We start from the raw sequence: 15,709 nt of genomic DNA, 5'->3' as shown, positions 1-15,709 counted from the left end.
CAAAACACCCCAAGAGAGAGCAAAGCAAAGCAGTGCAAGGCTGAGCCAGCACTCTGAGTCCATGATCATTGTGTTCAATCACACAGCACTGGGGAGTTAAATGGTATTCAGGAGGCTGAGTGCACTGAATAGAAATTCATTTTGAGTTCATTCTGCGGTATCAGACATGGTTTGTCACCACGCAAGGAAATGTATTTCAGCTACATGAAGGCTGATGCCTTATGTTTTTTAATAAAGTTGAGGACAGATTACAAACCTTTGCCTTCAGCCCCAGCAGTGGATGGATGCTATTTCCTTTGACACAATGAATAACTTGCCTTTTTTGAAGTTACAATAAGATAATGTAAAAAGCTTTGAATACCTTATAATATGAAGTGGTAAGGTGTTAAACTACAGCATCTGAAAGAAAATACTGTTGGGTGTAAATGAGATAGGACACTAGAGAATAATAGACCAGCAGAATTAAATCCAAAATGACCATGTGGTACCAGTCTAAAGGGAAGAGTAGACTGATGTTTTCTCCTTTAATTATGGTTTCTTGGAAAGTTCAAACATTAACATAGTGCTTCTGGTTCCTATCTATGTGCTAGGAAAAAAAGAAAAAGGAAACCCTTCCAGAGCTGCTAAACTGTGGTATTTTCGGGGTCCCCCATCGTGAGGAGGAAAGATGAATCTCGCTCCATGTTCTTAAAAGGCTAATTTATTATTTTATGTTACTATAATTATAATAAATAATACTATACTAAAAATATACTAAATAATAGAGAAAGGATACTTACAAAAGGCTTAACAAGATAATAATGAAAACTTGTGACTCTTTCCAGAGCCTTGACACAGCTGGCTGTGATTGGTCATTAAGTCAAAACAATTCACATGAAACCAATCAAACAACGACCAGTTGGATAAACAATCTCCAAACCGCATTCCAAAGCAGCAAAACACAGGAGAAGCAAATGAGATAATTATTGTTTTCCTTTTTCTCTGAGGCTTCTCAGCTTCCCAGGAGGAGAATCCTGGGCAAGGGGATTGTTCAGAAAATATGACGGTGACACTAAAACAAGACCTGCTTTCTCCTGACCATATTCCTGAGCCACCAGGGCTCTTCCCTCCCTGCTGGCCCAGCCCAAGGGCAGGCTGGACAGTGACACATCTCCCTCCTTCCTCAGGGGCAGCCAGCAAGGATGCTGCAGGGGTTCAGCTGCACAGCATGGGCAACATCCTTCAGGGAACCCACTCTGCAGCACCCTCCCTCTAAACAGGAGATATGGAAGACAAGTGAGGATAGGCATCAGGAACCAGCTACTGACCCAGTGAGGGGAGTGAAAGATTTTTGTCTCCAGGAAGTTCAGAAGCTCACATTGGTTTTGGGATAAAGTCAGGAAGGTTGTAGGTGTCACAGGAGTGATGTGACATAGTTACTGACAAAAGACTACTAATCCCTTGAGGCAGCAAGTATTTTGAGACCTTTGGTACGAGTTATATCCAGTCTGTCTAAAACTCACACAGCTTAGAGGCACAGCTCCCTTATGGGGCATCTGTTTTGTTTTGGGGTTTTCCTTTTTACTGTTGCACACGCTTTAATTTAATTCCTTAATTTCAGCCAGTGTTGATGCTCTCTTAAGAGAGCTTTGGAATACTGCAAAGAAAGACTTTGCAGAAGCAGCTTTCAAAAGCTGTTTAAAGGTCTTTATCTCTCTCAGTAGAGCTGGCATCCTCCCACCACAAAGCTTTCCAAACACAAACGTGTGCATTTTTATGGTGTCTCAGAAGAGGCATGTCAGCCTTCAGGGCTGGTTCCTCACAGCACTGAGGAGGGTCTACAGCAGATGTAGGGAACTAAATCAAGCCAGTTGATTCCTGTGCTGTGTCATGGCTGTAAAATCCTCCACGAGGAACATTGTGGAAAGCAATTGTGTTTGTGCATTCATCATGCATGCCATGACAAATGACAGTTTTATGGTTAAATGCACTTGAATGGAAGGTTAAGGTTCATCTCTCTCCTCTGCCCTAGATTTCATACATCACCTCAGGTAAAACTAGGAGTCAAATAATACCTTAAACAGCAGATTTACTTTCCCCTGCCTTGTATTTTCAAGTGTGCAGTAGCAATTCTTCCCAGGCCTGTCTCTTCAGATTAGGCACGAACGCCTGGAGCTTTGCTTGGGGCTTGGAGCAAGGGGAAGCCTCCAGTCAGGCAGGGCTCTGGCAGCTGTACTGAAACAAAAACCAACAGCACAAAAAGCAGGCAGAACCTGAGCTGAGGCAGCTCCAGTGAACACTGTGTGAGCTGTCCCTTTCTGGTGCTGAGCCCTGCCCTGGGTCAGATCTCAGCTGCAGAGAGCTCCTACAGGAAACCAGGACCTTACATTATTTCAGAGTTGTATCAGAACTAAGATTTAATCAAGGTACTGACAGTTCCTAGGGCATTAGATAACAGACAGATTTGATTTTCTTGTTTAAATGTGTGAGTTTCAAAATATAAATCTGTGAGAAGTAAGCACACATAGTCTGTGCATGCAATGCAGAATGCAATGGCCAATGAGTTTGTTAAGGCCAAATAAACTGAAACAGAAAAATCATTAACCAAAATGCTTCTGTCTAAACCCAAAAGTAAGACTCTTTTATGGTACCAGATGCAAAGGTAAGACTCTTTTATGGAACCATATGAACCTTTATGAAACTTAATATGAACTTTTATGAAAACCAGAAGGCAGTGAAAAGATGGGGTTTTTTCCCAGCTGACCATTTAGCACATCATGTCTGTGATTATATTTCCATTATATTTACATGTTATGAACAAATGTATTTCTTAGGTGCAGAGGTTCATCTGTTCCTTATTCAGTCATGTTTATACAGCCCTCAAAAAACTCAACAACTGTGCATGTTAAGTACATGAAGATTTCTAGGAAGGGTGAAATTTCATGGAGCTGTTCATTCCTCTATGGATAAAATAAATTCTGGATTTATTTTTTCCAGCATGGTGAAGATAAGGTGGATGCTGGATAATAATTACACAGAGGCTGTGTATGTGTTGTGGGCATGATGGAAGCTGCAGAATGCAGAGATACTGCACATGATTTGTAGGTTGTGAAAAGAGAGTTTTGTGGAGTTTTGTACATTTTTTTCCTGTGTACTAAAAGAAAGGATTTATTTAATAGGTGGGTATTCTTTAAATGGATAGCATTGTACCTTGAAAGTTCTATCTACTTAAATAGATTGAAACTATGCTCTGTCCTTTGTAGCTGCCATCCAGAGAGATGTTTTAGAGCCCTTGTGTGTCCTGCACACACAACTGTCAGGCAGATTTTGCTGCTTTACTTCCAGCAGTTAACCCAAAGCCACATTTCTCCACCAGTAACAGCAGCTACAGTTTGGAATATTGAAAAGGGATCAGAGACAAAAACCACACTCCAGGAAAGCACAGCACTGTCTTCAACTAACAGTACTTACCACAAGAATAATAATAGAAGGTTAAATGGAGGTATCATTGAGGCAAAAGAAAAGTGTATTGGCTAGAAAAGATTGTAAGAAACAATCTGGGCACTGATTATCTCTGGCACAAACAGCTTAGAGGAGGAGAGAGTCCTGAGTCAGGATTTCCCATGTTTATCTCTCTGCTGAATTCCCTTAGTAGAGTAGTAGAAAATTCCTGGGGGGCTCATACCTCTCCTCAGCATGTATTTCCATTTCTTTTTTTTTTTTTTTTTTGTTTGTCTTGACTTGTGGGTTTTCCCCCGCCTCTAATTTTTCCTTTATTCTTTATATCTGTTTGTATCTTCTCTCATGCTTTCATTCCTCTTTCTCCATCTCCTCCCTTGTACATTTATTTTCTTTTTGGCATCTCCCTTACTCCCATTTCCAATGTATTTATTTTTCCAGGTATTTTCCTCTCCTCTGTTTTATTTCCAGAGATGCTGGAGATGCAGACAGTGCTGAAAATGACCAGGCTGTGCTGCTCCTTGCTAGAAAGAGGGTGAAATAAAGAGAGCAGGAGCAGCTGCCTGGATTGTGTGCTCTCACCTGCTCCTAGCCAGCTGTTCCTGCAGCAGAGTGCCCTGGGGTGAGGATGGAGAATTTACTCCAAATTCAAGCAAGGGAGAAGGATATGAGAAGCTCACACTGAGGCCCAGACCAGGTCCAAAAGCTTTTCACTGACATAAACTGTGAACTATCCAGGAGTGGTCTCCTGGTAAATGACGGCAGTCGTTGCCAGGTTTGGGAATTTGGAGCATTTGGAACATTTTTTCAGACATGTTGCTCTTCAGGCTAATTATTTCACATTTTTCATCCAAAGATGAAGGTCATTGGATGCATAGAGCTATCACCAGGGGCCTGGGGACTTTGGAGTGACAATTGCCCATTATGAACATCAGCTGTGGTTCTTCCCAATTATGCAAAGAGATGTTAAGCCCTAAGAGAGACCTGAAGAGCAAAATTAGCCAGACTGTAGGGGATTGTATCATTGAGAGGCTCTGACAGGCATCTGTTGGATCAGCCATCAGGCAGGATTAATCAGCCAGAGCTCAGCCCCAGAAAACCCCTGCAAAGAAGAAATTGCCAACCAACTTCTCCTTCAGCCCATCAATATCCCTGAGGCTTAAAGAGCTATCCTGCTTTAAAAAAAAGCAAAGCTATTAGTAGAAATCTCCACATGGAAATTATTTGTGCTGATTCCATTTCCTAATCCTATAGTTTTACAGTCTTGAGAAAAGCAGGCATATCCTGATCAAAATCTTGCATTTCCAGAACAGAAAAGATGCAAAATGTAGGAAGACTTTTGTCCATTGAGGCTAATAAAAGAGACAAAAAAAAAAAATTAGCACTTCATTGGTCTGCAAGGCTTTTGGAAAAGCCATTCCTGTGGCCAGAGACAAGCAGTGAGAATGTGGGTGTGTATTCACACAGGTTCTGGTGTTTAAAAAACACCAATGTGCTCAAGGTGGCCCTCAGGCCAGGAGATCCTTTGTATTAATATCCACTGGCTGCTGACAACTCTGGTGACAGGCTGTTACAGCAATGGCTGAAGAAAAATATTCAGTGCATGCTTTGCTGATCTGCAGTGAAATGGTTAATTTTTGTGAGTTTCACTGCACATTCATTACGAGGCAATTTGGCTGGAAATTTAATAGGATTATTTTTGACTGTTGAGGTTAATGGTATTACCTGTTTGGCTTTTATAAAACCTCCATAATTTAGCAATATTTATCTAAGTCACCATAAAAGTATAGAAATGGATAGTAAAATTACAGACAGCTGGGTACAGGAGGAAATGAAACAAATTAAACCAAACTCATGCTCTTAGGAAAACACAAATGCCAAATTAAGTATGTTAGTCTAACAGTTTAAATAATCCAATTTAACACTAATAAAGGTACTTTAGGCCCAAGTTCTGCTTGATTTTCTATATGAGTGTGCAGAGAAAAATATCAGCGGAGAGGCAGAGAGCCTGGGCCCAACAGGGGTACCAAGGGAATGGGCATTTTGGACACCTGTAACTTTCCATATTCATTTCACATGTTCCTAATAGTTTCTCACTAAATTATAGAGACACAGGTTTTGTCCTGGAGAATTGCTAAGGGACAGCATTTATAATGGAGAAGTATACAGAGCAACAAATGGTTTTGGTGCTTTTTAAGGCTTTGTTTGATTATTGTAATATTTATAATTGGTTTCTGGTTTACACAGAGAGTTAGAGGCTATTTAACTTGGAGGTTTACAGCCCTGTATCATGGCTGCATCTCTGTTGGAAACTGATGATTCAGAAAATTCTTTTTCATGACAAAGTCATTGTTTAGATTGGAGATCCCAGCTCAAGTTTTTGCCTTTTATTTGTCCTTTCATTTTCTTTGGATATGGGCAAGCCAATTGAATAGAATACTTCAGGTTTTATACAGTGTTGCCACTTGGTGAATTTTATTCAATGGCTGTTCAGACAAAGTGCAATGCATACAAATCTTCCATTCACACAATTGAAAGAAAGAAAGAATTGAAAGAAAAGGAAATTTCTTTTCAAGGTTTGAGGGCTTTGTTTCACAGTACAGTACACATGTACAGTATGTGGCCAGGAAACAAAAGTCAAAATATGAGACTAGAAAAGGAAAATAAAAGAGAATTGTTACATGGCATACATCAAAAGATGTCAACAGCTGTTCCAAAAAGAAAATAACTGAGTATGACTATCACCCACAAAGGATGATGATGCTGCATCTTCCACATAAGATGCAATTCCCAAAAATCCTTTACTCTTTTTATCCCATGCAAATGTTTTATGCCTTTTTCTTTATTTTCATGTAGCTATGACACCCTTCATCTCTTGCTGTTTACATCTCAAATGGGTACCTGAGATTTTATAAACATAAAAGATCTATTTGGATTGCTGCTAGAAGAAAGCCCTCACAGCAATAAAAGGAAGCTCACAGAAAAAGTGTTTCATACAGAGGCCCACAATGATTGTCAGTGTGTGAAATCATTCCAATATTCCTCTTTGTACATGTAATTTCACAGACATCAGCAGAGCAGGTCACTCAAGTTGTGTTCACAAGGAAGCTCTCACTGCAAGCACCTTTGATTCAGAGCCTCCTGACTCCAGGTCTCCTGAGCACTTCTGGCAGATTTACAACTGAGAAAAGTTCTATGTGTTGACTTGGTGGGGGAAAAAACCCCAAAACCCCTGTATTTATATTGCTGCATAAATGTTAATTGAATTATTATCAACTCTAAAGCTATGACACTTGGAGAATCCCTAGGGTGCAATAGCACAAGGAAAAGAGTACTTAATTGTGGGGACATAATACTTAATTGTGGGGACATTTGCTATTTCCAATCACAAGATTGTAGATCCAGGGCTCATTCTATGGCTGAACTCCTAGAGACAAAGATGAACTTTCCTTTATCAAGGCTAAATTGAAAAAAAAATATTTAAAATCAGGCTAAATTTAAGATCAAGTAAATAGATTTTTTCCTTGTAACTGTTGTTTTGTTTTGTTTTGTTTTTAAGAACTGCTCTATCAAGAGAATAGATACACTTCATGATTTGGAAGAAGGAACAGCAATACAGTCCTGTGTCTAGGAAAATATTACCTGTCACTGTCATATTTTCTGAAAAATCCCCTTGCCCAGGATTTCTTCTCCTGGGAAGCTGAGAAGCCTCAGAGAAAAATGAAAATAATAATTATCTGATTCCTTCTCCTGTGTTTTGCTGCTTTGGAATGTGGCTGGAGACTGTTTATCCAACAGGTGGTTGTTTTATTGGTTTCATGTGAATTGTTTTGACTTAATGACCAATCACCATCAGCTGTGTCAGGACTTGAAGCAGTCATGAGTTTTTATTATCATTCTTTGTAACCTTCTGTCTGCATCCTTTTTCTATTCTTTAATATAGTTTTAGTATAGCATTCTTTAATATAATATAAGTACATAACATAATAAGTTCACCTTCTAAGAACGTGGAGTCAGATTCATCATTCCTCCCCAAAAACACCACAATTACCTATATGCTGGCAAGTGCTCCAGAGCTGGGTCTGTAGGAGTTCCCTGGCTGGTGCCAGGCTGGGTGAGCACCTCCTCTTCTCCTCCTCCTGCTGGAATGTGGGCAGTGAGAAGAAGGAAGGGCAAGAGAGGAAAGTTCATGTCTGGAAGGGAGGCACTCATTAAGTTCAAATGGTTCTTGGGAGATGCAGAAGGTGTTCCTTGGCCAGAAAAAGGGCTGATGGAAAATACAGAGAGTGAAAAGCAAAGACAGGAAAGAGGAAACCTGTGTTGACATTCCAGCTCATACTGCCCCTGTAGCAGTGCAAATCCCTGTCTTTTGGTTTCCAGCACTGAGCAGGGCACACAAACTGGGCCCATTTCAGGTAAAGTCAAACTGAAAGGCGTGCTCTGCTTGCTCCCCACAGGATCAGCCCAGCAGCTGCACAAAGCACAATCTCCCAAAATGTGCACAGGGTGGATTCCAACCACCACCTGCATGCCAGCTCCTGTCATGCTCAGAGCTTTGGGCTGCACACTTTGCTAACATCAGCACTGTCCCAGAGACTCCTTGGGATACAGGAATGGGAGGGTGCTCAAGGTCAACAGTCTGGGACTTTGCTGACTCAGGAACCTGGAAGGGTAATGTCTGGTGAAGCATCAAAATAACAACACAAAGGCTTGATGCCTCTTCAGCCAGTGGGAAAGGATAAAATGTAGTAGAGGAACTGGAGTGAAAGAAAAGAGCTGGTGGCCTGGCACAACGGTGAAAAGGGAGAGGGAGGGAAGGCTGAAGCTTGAAACTGTGCTTATGTTTTACATCACAGTAAGTGTTTTATTAAACATTTCCTTTTATGCCAAAGCAAAATATAATCTCTCTCCAAAAGCTCTTGCCTTGTAATGGGGTCTGTTTAAAGTATTTTTGAAATAATGCTGAAAATGCTTGAGTTTTCCCTGTGACCAAATTGAAGGGTAGGGAGTTAGACTCATGGTCTATTAGAAGGCTGGTTAGTTAATGCACATTTTATCACACATGTTTTACTACAATGGGTTTACTAGTCATTATCTAATGACTTGCTTTTTCAATCATGATAGGTCCCAGGTTTATAACATGCTCCTAAGGGTTAAACAGAAAATAAATATTTCAGTTCTTACCTGCTGCCCTTCCAATTTTGGTTGGAAGCAGTAAATAGTCTCATGGATGCATCTGATTTGATTTGCATTGCTGAGAAAGTAAATCCTATGAGAGAGAAAGCTAAGCAAAAAAGATGTGCTACTTTCTTTTTGTTCAGTCAATGTTATTCCATGTTGGATGAGAACATACTGTGCCATATCTTCTATTTAACTGCCTTTTTCAGTTTCTCTGCTCCCAGATATTTTCATCCAAGGTCCTAAACGTCTGCAATGTCATGCCTGAATATTACTCGACTGAGCAACAGGATAATGGGATGGATGGAGATAAACAGAGACTGAAGAGTGGATTCTTCTGTGTTCAGCATCCAGTAATGCGTGCCAGATGCTGGAGAGCTGCTCTGGTCACTGGTGAGTCCAGGAGAGCCCCAGCTCTGCCATGGCCTCCTGACAAGCCTATGCTGAGCTCTCCCCGGGCAGCTGAGGGAGGAGCAGGGGGATTTGGGACACAGCAGGACCCCAAAGAGAAACACCCCATGGTTTGCTGTCTGGAGACAGCTCCATCCATCTCATCCCATCAGCCTGTTATTGCCTTTCAATAAAGGCAGTAAAGAAGAAAGCCATGGTTCCTTAGTCTTTGCATTACTGTTGATAGGAAAGGATTTCTTTACATAAATAGGGTATTTTCTGAAAAGCTCCCAAAAAAAATCAAGAGTTCTGCACACAAGAGCAACTGAACTCACACATTGCTCCCATGGCCAATTTTTACAGCCTCCCATTTAGGCAGATTTCTAGCAAGGACTGGATAAGAATTTGCATAGCCAGATTTCAAAACATTTTTTAAGTACTTTGATGCCAGCCATTAGGGACTGGTTCCCACTGCCTCCCCTTTTCCCACAGAAATGTGGATTTGCACCTCACAGTCCTGTGCTGGAGACCTTGCACTGTGCTCAGCTGCTGCCTGGTGCAAGCTTGGGAACAGAGGCACTGCTTGGCAGAGCAGCAGTGGGGAAATCTCCCTTCCCAGGAGGATTCACAATGGGAAACCCTCACTGCAGGACAACTGAATATATCTGTACCCCAGGCTGAGTCACTGTTATGTTGCAATTCATGTGAAAGGAAATAATATAGAAAATATTATACAAGCAAAATAACGAAAAAGAGAAACTTACCAAAAATATGGAGGCAATATTTATGTGACTCGTCATCCCAAAACTGTTTGAATGCTGTGCCCGCCAGAACCCTGGAAAAATCAAGAAAAATAATATCATTAGTGTTTGTTTACCAAACAGTTCAGATTTATCCAGTTACAGAGATTTTTTCCTTTTTCATAAAGAGCACATTAAAGGAGGAGCACATTCACAGTGTGCTGTTGCAACATCCACACTAATAGGGCAAAGGAAGCTACAGTAAATTGATTAGGGAATTCACCATTCAGTGCTTCCCTCAAGTGTTGCATCCATCTTTTACTGATTAATAATGAAGCATTAATGAAAATGTTTCTGTGTCTCCATGCTCCCACCAATTAAATGTGGTGCAGGAAAAAAACCCCAAACATACAGTCATTGGAAATTTTTATTTGTCTCACTTGCCAGACAAGCAGTTGAGTAATTCTTTACTGGGAATATTGGTAAAACAAGATCTGCATTTAGGGGTTTCAGACTGGTAAAGATGGATTCTTAAGCTGACATTTAAGAATCACTGACTCTCAAATACCACATTAGCAATCAAGAAATCAACAATGTTTAGAAGAAATATAATTAGCTCAGCATGCTCTGCTTGAAACCAACACTGTAGCTATCAGCTGCGCCTAGTGCCAGGAGAAAAGAAATAGGGGATTTGTTTTCCATTGAAATACATTATATTTTACTTTATTAAGGTCATGAGAGCTTGAGACATTAATATTTCTGAGAAACTGCTGGAGCCAGCTTAGATCAGGGTGGATTTTTCTCCATTAACTGAGCGAATTCTGGGAAAGCAATCTGTCTTTCTCTTGCTTGGTCTGTACTAAATGCATTGCCATGACACTGGGTGAGACAGCCAGGCAGGTTGTATGTGAGGTTATTAATGTGTTTTCATTTCATTTATGTACAGAAGTTACTGAGATTGTGTTTGAGACCTAATTGCATTAGGCTTTATCTAAATTGACCTTCTTATTCTAGACTTAAGTGGGGAGGATGTCAAGCAAACAGGCCACCGAACAAAGCCAGTATTTCTGGCTACAGATGGCAAAGCTCAAAGCTGGAATCAAAGCAGGAATTATTTACTCAAAGCCAGTCAACACTGGCAGGGCTTTAATGTGACCACTGCTTTGAAACTTTGAGTGTATGGTGGTCTCAGATCACTGCAGGATTGAAAGCTGCCACCACCTTCCTGGATTTCTTAGCAAAGAAAGTGTGGATTAAATCCTAAATGTGTTTGGGAATTGAACTGGACACACAAAGCAGATAGCTCCAGTAGATAATGTAGGATGACCATTAGCTCCTACTGTGCCTCTTCTGCAAGCACAGAGGGGCTTTAAGTTCCTCACTGCCACTTTAGCACTCCTCACAAGTATCTTCAGTGCATTTGGAACTGGAGAAGGAGCTGAAGCATGAAATCACACTTCCTTAACTTACTCAGTGCCAACACCACACTTTTCTCAGTGGGGAATAGGGAGGAAGTAGCACCCCTCATGCCCTTGGAGCTCCCCAGCACTGAAGGCTCTGTCCCTGCAGAATGCACAGGGTGCAGTTCCCCAGGGCAAACAGGTCACCCATCACTGGCTGACAAACCCCATCCAGCCAACAGGCACTGAGAGAGTGAGAAACCTCCTGATGAAAATTTCATGGGACCACAGACTGACTAAGAGTTTTCTAAAACAGGCAAGAAATACGAAAAGCACTGGGTTGGAGAAGAGTGACAGATACAAGAAAATGTGCATTTTTAGGAGGAGAGCAGGGACAGAAGTTGCAGTGAGTGCTCTTAGACTGAGAACCAGTGTTCCTGGGTGCCCTGGTCAGATAAATAGCAATGCATTAGTTTTAAAACTCTGCTCAGAAATGTCACCTTCATCTCCATTGATCTCTATTACCAAACAGGTCCTTCACTGTCACTTGTGACAAAAGGCATTAGTCAATGAAAAGCTCTAAATAACTTGAGGAAGAAAAGAAAGCTCTTGTCTCTTAGCCACAAAAAATAACATTAGAAAAAAAGGGCTAAGAAAGTAGGGCACTGAAAAAAAAGTATCTTGTACTGAAACTAAAAATTAAAATATTCTATTCTAATCCTGTCACATTTATCAAAAATATTTGGTGGTAGGGTTATTTTTCTCTCCTCCAGAAAGGATGTTTCTGTCAATGAGGAAATAGCCTAGCGAAATGTTCTTAATATTTAATCCCCACACTACACCAACTGCTACACCAACCAGGACAGCTGGTACCACATACTACAGGACTGAAAGTTATCCAAGATGTTCCAAGGCTGAGCCGCATTTGAACCACTGAGCCATCTCCACTGAACCCCTGAGACCATCCAGGCTCCTTCAGCATCTCTTCACACTGTGTGTCCTCTGTCCCCTCTCACTGAAACACAAGTACCACTGCCCCTGGCACCTCTGCTGCTGCAGGACAGGATATTCCCCCAGCAGGTAACCAGCAGGATGTGCTGTTCCTCTGTGTGCCTATGATGACGCCCGTGATCTTAGGATAAGCAGATCTATGGCTTGTGCCTCAAGCTGCACGTGCTTCCCCACTTCCAACACTTCATGGAACAGACAAAAATTGTATTTTGGGTGAGACCAGGTCACAGGCTTGCTCACAAATCACAGCCTGGAGCTCTGAGCTTGGGAAATGCATCCATGGTGTTTGGGCACAGCTGCTCACAGTGAGGCAGGGGGCACTGTTTAAATTTATCCAAATTGCGAAGTTAGTGCTCTGTTTTCCTGCCCTAATAGCTGCCATATATTAGTTCTCTGAGCAACAGATTTGCTGCTCAAGATTGGCAGCTTTTTGCTTGGTGTTCAGTCCAACAAGCACTGTCAGCAGAACCAGGGTGAATCAGTTGTGATGCCCAAGCCCTTTTGTCCCTCTGCCTGCAGTCAGCCTCCCCCAGGCCGTGCTCCCCAGCCACATCAGCTGTGGGCTCCCTGTCTGCCATTGTGCAGGCCATGCCACCATATAAAACTTGGTTTTAGCAGAGCAGTTGTCCATGAGGACAGGTAGGTGGGTTTGGGCAATGATTTGGAAAGCTGGTTGCAGCAATTCCTGTGATCATTTTGGAAAGGCACAGCTACATAGGGAAAAAAAACCAAAACAACCAAAAAAAACACCCCCTCAATCGGTTTTGAAGACACTTTTGTCACTGCTTTAGGTGTGTGTGATGAGCTGAGAGCAATGGCCCTGCTGTAGCCACTCAGACACCCATGAACTGCCACCACATCCATCTGTCAGAGCTCGGTGTTTCAGAAGCTGTCACCAGAGAGGAGTTCCCAGGGAAATGATGTTTCTCTGCTCTTCCCTTAAATCTTCAGCTGGAGGCAGACAAAGGTGGCTGTAAATCCCGCTGGTGCTGTCCCATCAGAGGGACATCTCCATCTCCAGCTGCACAGGCTGAGGCACAGCTCAGAGCAATCCCTCCTGTGCCCCAGACTGGTTTGCCCTGCTGGCACATCCTTCACAGCAAAGGAGAGAAATGGAAGGAGGAGATGTTTTGAGGGAGGGTGTGCCTGTGCTGGCTCCACATCACCCAGTGGGACACAAAGGGAAGGACTGGGCTCCCTGAGGGCTCCCCAGAGTCCCCACTCTGCCCTACAACTTTTCTTAGATCACTCCTGTGCCCCAATACTCTGCTGCATAAGTGTTGAACTACAGCTTTTGTTCCTTGTTTTCCATAAATATTGCAGTAATTAGCTGAATTTAATTACAGTTATCATGAAATAACAAGCATTAATCAGATTCTAGTAGCAGCTGTATTTTGCTCTTTTGAAAGCAAGAAACTATTTTAAAACTATTTCATTAAAAGCATAAAATTATTTTTAAATCAAAGCAGAAAGCATTCTATATATATAGAGTGGCATTATTCCAGTGCACACAAACACCTCAAAATAAAAATAAAAAGGCTATCTTTCTGGGATGAAGAATCTCTTACAGGGACAAAATCTAAAGAAGCATTTATCTGGACAGTGCACTGGACCTAAAAGGTACACAGAGAGAGCAACATAAAATACAACAGTTTTCTCATCTCTTCTATTTAGGCTGCTGACATGTACTTTCTGTAGAGATGCCCATCTAATTACAGCATCATAAAGTTCTTTAAATGTGCATAAATTGCTCTAATTCACACATCAGCTCCTCCTTTGCATTGCAAGAAATATGTCAGTGCAATGTGGATCGAGCCCTTTAGAGATAAAAAGCAGTTTGCTTTTGAGATCCTCTGCTCATCAGCTTCCCATCTTTCCTCCTCCTCGTGTAATGTGGGATCCACCTGGGATCATACATGAAAGCTCAGAGGGGCTGTGGGAGGCTCCCACCTGCAGAGCCCTGGGGATGGTGGGCAGGACAAGGTGTCCCCAAGGAAATGCCTGCACATGATCACACTCAGCAGGGTTTGCTGCCTGCCTCCTGCACAGCTTCAGGGTTCTGCACCTGTGGGTTCTCCTGAGAGGCTTTTGTACACATCAAATTACAGATGTGTGAATGAGTCCTGGTTTAGGCTCAAAATTAAGATACTACAAACTGCACAGCATGTGGAGCATCAGCTATTCATTGTTAGAACAAGATTCTAACAACCCTAACAAGAGTTAGGATCAGATCCCATTTTTGCCTTCTAAAACTCATTATCTCATGTTAAACAAGCTCCCATTCCAAGCTGAAGGTGCAATTGGTATGATGCAACTATTGCTACTTATGATTAGAAAAGGTGCCAGGCAGCGCAGCAGTTCCAGAAGGACGTGCAATGCCAGGCAGTGACCTGGGCAGCAGTTCCAGAAGGACGTGCAATGCCAGGCAGTGACCTGGGCAGCAGTTCCGGAAGGACGTGCAATGCCAGGCAGTGACCTGGGCAGCTCCATCACAGGCAGAGGGAACACATGGTCACTGTACCCTACACATCACCACAACTGAACTCACAGAATCACTGGGTTGGAAGAGACCTCCATGATCATTGAGTCCAGCCCAGCCCCAACACCTCGGCTAAACCCTGGCTCCCAGTGCCACATCCAGGCTTTTTTTAAACACATCCAGGATGGTGACTTCACCACCTCCCTGGGCAGACCATTCCAGAATTTTATCACTCTTTACATGAAAAACCTTTTCCTATTATCCAATCTCATACTGGGTGCCCCTTACTGATAGAACAGCCCCACAGAGCACAGTAGCCCCCAGGACCTCTCACTGTGCCCTCCCAGGACAGCCCATCCCTCTGTCTGTCCACAGGCACACACCACAGGATTGCAGGAGCATTTTGACAACTCATTGATTCCCCTGCACGCTGAAGGGTCCCATAAAATGTGTCAAGGCATGGCTGCAGTGCTTTATGGACAGGCAGTCGGGGGCAGGAGGCCAGGGAAAGTTACAGCTTTGCATAACTCTGAGGCTGTAAAACAGCTTACACAGATTGCTGTCGTAACACTGGTGCTTTTGACTCTCATCCTGTCTTTGAAACCAATCCTGCTGCTTTCCAGAGCTTCTCAGGAGAAGCATCCCAAGTTGTAACATATTTCATAAGTGCAGAGATATTAAAATGTGAAGTATCAAGTCCCTTCTTATCCCAGGTGAAGAAACTTCCTGTGATTTTTCACTACAATGACACAGAAAGAGAAATACTTATCATTATCAGACGAATACCTTGAAGCAACATAAGCAATATAAACTCCCTTCTTCCCCTTCCAAGTTAGAAGTTAAAGTTTAAATCATACTTTAGGAGCTCATATAATATATTTATTCCTCCAGGCCACACACTTGTGTTAATAGTTTTCCATTTCTAACTCCTGACACACTGTGGAGAGCACTTTGCACTGGTTATTTCCTCCCTTTCCTGACAAATGAGCCCACCCCTCAAAGATAAGTTTGATACATGGTCCTGTCTTCCCAAGATCCAGTTATTAGCTTCTATACATTCTTCTCAGAGACTA

The 15,709-nt window shown here is 42.3% G+C and overlaps 1 long non-coding RNA gene across 1 annotated transcript in view; it reads right to left on the bottom strand.

Moving 5' to 3' along the window:
* Nucleotides 1–15,709, bottom strand: part of LOC132076415 (uncharacterized) — a 101,994-nt gene that overhangs the window by 21,942 nt on the left and 64,343 nt on the right. Inside the window, exon 2 of the long non-coding RNA XR_009418908.1 lies at nucleotides 9,771–9,841. This is a non-coding gene — a long non-coding RNA (uncharacterized LOC132076415). The remainder of the gene's footprint in view (nucleotides 1–9,770; nucleotides 9,842–15,709) is intronic.

This window comes from Ammospiza nelsoni, chromosome 8 (assembly GCF_027579445.1).
Source record: "Ammospiza nelsoni isolate bAmmNel1 chromosome 8, bAmmNel1.pri, whole genome shotgun sequence".
In the NCBI taxonomy this organism is placed as follows: Eukaryota; Metazoa; Chordata; class Aves; order Passeriformes; family Passerellidae; genus Ammospiza; species Ammospiza nelsoni.
This window is presented reverse-complemented; position numbering and strand designations above follow the sequence as displayed.